The 3,441-nt window shown below is 39.3% G+C and overlaps 1 protein-coding gene across 1 annotated transcript in view; it reads right to left on the bottom strand.

Moving 5' to 3' along the window:
• The window catches only part of HSD17B12 (hydroxysteroid 17-beta dehydrogenase 12), a 97,820-nt gene that overhangs the window by 34,840 nt on the left and 59,539 nt on the right, over window positions 1–3,441 (bottom strand).

Here is a 3,441-nt window from a genome sequence, read left to right as displayed (position 1 = left end):
AGAAAGAGAGAGAGAAAGAGAGAGAGAAAGAGAGAGAGAAAGAGAGAGAGAAAGAGAGAAAGAGAGAGAGAAAGAGAGAGAGAAAGAGAGAGAGAAAGAGAGAGAGAAAGAGAGAGAGAAAGAGAGATAGAGTGAGAAAGAAAGAGAGATAGAGTGAAAAAGAAAGAGAGATAGAGTGAAAAAGAAAGAAAGAGAGAGAGAATGTAATTTCCTACTGCCTTTCAGGATTATCACTCCCCAGGCTTTTCCTCTTAATACACACAGGTCTGCAAAAGAACATCTGCCTTCTTTCTCAAATACACTAGCTTCTTCTCCTCCCTTCAATTTTATAGTGGTTGTGGGGTTTGTTGTTGCTTTCTTCCCTAAACTCACAGTTTCAGACTTTGTAGTAGAGTTATATCCATGTCCTGCCTGGGATTCACAACCTGGGATAATTCACCCCTCACTCCTCTGCCATTAGTAGGGCAGCTGACACCAGATACCTCAGTTCAACGTGAAGTGTTTATGTATTATGAATTGTAAAGAAAATTATAAGCATCTCAACTATGATGATAAAAATCCCTGATGTTGTAGGCCTATTAGCCTTTTGCATTGACACTCAGTATAAAAAAATTAGTAAGGTGATCAACATGAAGATTACCACACACACTAAGGGATGTACATATATATAATTTACTCTCCCCCTTCCTCTGTTAATGACAATTTCCAACCAAAGCCTGGTCTGCAAGCCTAAAATTTACATTCCCCCCCAATATAATAGCTTGCAAACCAGTTCAGCTCCCTGCTTAATCAACCTCTAAGCCACTCCCTCAACTATTTAGTCCTGCTCATTTTTCAAGAGAACACAAGTTTATGCCTCACTCCCCATGGAATTAGCATATTGCAATGCTGCAAACAGAAATTACAAACTCGCAGTTGCTTTCAATACCAAGTATCTCTTGCAGCTTCCAAAGGACAACAAAGGCTCCCTGAAGTATGTGAAACTATTCTCTGGGCTCATTACCTACCCCTTTTTTCCCCTCTGGACAGCAAGTCTAGCACCGTTGGCTTTCAGAACATGAATCCAATAGCCAACACAAGTTTAATTGTTTTCCCAACTGAAACTAAAGGCTGTAGCACACAAAGATGAATTGACACAAGAAGATGAAGTTGATACAAAGGAACTATGACTAGAAACTACTCTAATTTTGGTTTTTCAACACTTGCTGGTTAGTGAAAAAAACCAAGGACTTTGACTTGATATTTTACTCAATATTAGACATGTTCAGTTTGTGTCTCAAAATGGAACGAGATATCCAAAAGTTGTAATGCAAACCATTACGTGAACTGCCACCAACAATCATTAAAGTTCTGCCATTTAAATCCCTCCAGAAGCTTGATATGAGATTATGACAGGAATCATGAAACTACACATACTACACAATCTTCTTCCCCATTTACCTGCCAACTCAATTCCTGTATATGACTGTGTTAAGTCTCGTGCTCTCCTGAGAAAATATCACTAATAAAAATTCTTCATTCTATTTATAGCATCACGAAGAGCCTTAACACTTCTTGTTTTGTATACTGTATGAAGGCCAAAATAGCTCCTGCACTGCACATCACCAGAAAAAAGGTGATATTACCCAGATTGCTTAAAAAGAATTACTGTGGCTGGAGGACAGGGTGGTGGCTGGTCAGGTTTTTTTAAACAGTATTTAAAAATATATGAACATGTTTCAAGCAGTTTTACATAGCTTATCTTCAGTGACGTACAGGGTGCTTTGAAGGCAGATCCCAGCAGTCAGTACTTCATGCCAGACTTAGTGAGCCCTAAAATTGCATGACTGAGTTCATGGGTGAGCTAACCCAACAGTGCTCTAAGGACACTGGGAGCAGGCAGCATGGAATATGATTTGGGAAAGACATGCGTTTAAAAGCTCTGTCAGGAAACAAGTTCTCAAACACCTGGCAAAATTCCATAGTAGGTATTTTACAGCTGGGGAAAGTATTAAACAGCAAGACCAACTAGGTTGAGAATTTTTCCTGTGAGGTCCAGATGAGGTCTTATCTCTCAATGCACCCCTTCTTACACACTGCATATCCCTTATGAAATCCAGTGAAGAAAAAGATGGATCAAAAAGTTAAAGGGTGAGAATTACCCTTCAAAATTGCCTATACTTGTGGAACAAAACTGACTTTAACATTTCTGCAGAATCAAACTGTGCTGAATATCTTGACTTTCCCACTTCAAGCCTAAGGAGCGTTTCAGCCAGAAGTGGAGTTATTTGACATGCATGCCAGAGGAGTTCTGCTGTCCAACAGGTGTTGCTGATGGCACATGGTGCAGGTTACTGAGAGGACAGGGGCTGTTGTTATCTTTCAGGCACTGAGAAAGTTTGGTCCAAAAGGCAGGAAGTCAGTGCTCCAGAACATAACAGTATAGGTTATATAATACTTCTGACAAGGATCTTAAGATATCGTGGGCAGAGCCTGCATACCTGTGGGTACTAGTAAAACCTGCCCTGCCTCTCCTTGCTTGAGAACTCAGTGTTCTTTCCCTTGCAAACTTCATTTTTCTAATAGTGCAAGAAGCAAGAATATTATTATTTTAGATTTTAAACACTTATAACTCCTAGATAAGAGATGGTATCAACCTGAAACACTGAACTAAATATTCACAGGATTACATCCTAAAAATCTAAATGAAAAGATACACAGACTTTTCCAAAATTTTTTTCATACCATGATTCTCTAGTTCTATGGGTTCTCCTGAAAAAATGTCTTACAGATGGTACATATCTCTAATGTGCTCTTCTTCCCAAAACAGTAAGCATCTGGCATGCCTACTGTTTAATTACACGACAGGCTCGTGCAGGAGGAAACATTTTTAAGCATGGAATCCTATGCTCAAACTCTGATTATATCCAGTAGCAGGAGTTGTTCACAGTCGAGAAAAAAGTTTTCAAACACAAGGAAAACCAATATTAACACACAGCAAGCAGATCTTCAGTAAGTTTTTGTATGTGCAAAGACAGCCACATTAGAATTTTAAGAGGCTGAGAAGATGCAAATTTTACAAGAAACTGTATGACAATTTTGTTAAATCATTGACCAACACTGATCATAAACATCACAACTGAAACCATAAACCAGCATTAGTTTACTCGGGAAAACAATATAGTGCGGCTGCATCTCTGGAACTTTAGGTGTATACCGAGTTACACTATTATTCCACTCCACCATCTTCAGAAACACACAATAAAAGCAGTTCATCTGTAACTTTTCTACTCTAACAAAATGCTCCCATGAAGACTGACACCCCAAATTCCTTTATCACTGAATTGTGCACTCCCTCTGCTGGCACAGCACAGATCTCACACCTTAGCAGAGGCATTCTGATTACACTACTCTCCAAGAGGTCTATGCATGACAACACTTCTTCAGGTGTACACCTCATGC

Source organism: Empidonax traillii, unplaced genomic scaffold (assembly GCF_003031625.1).
Source record: "Empidonax traillii isolate 1590-97213 ecotype Southwest subspecies unplaced genomic scaffold, ASM303162v1 scaffold402:size526523, whole genome shotgun sequence".
In the NCBI taxonomy this organism is placed as follows: Eukaryota; Metazoa; Chordata; class Aves; order Passeriformes; family Tyrannidae; genus Empidonax; species Empidonax traillii.
The sequence above is the reverse complement of the archived record's forward strand: the minus strand, read 5'-3'. Positions and strand labels throughout refer to the sequence as shown.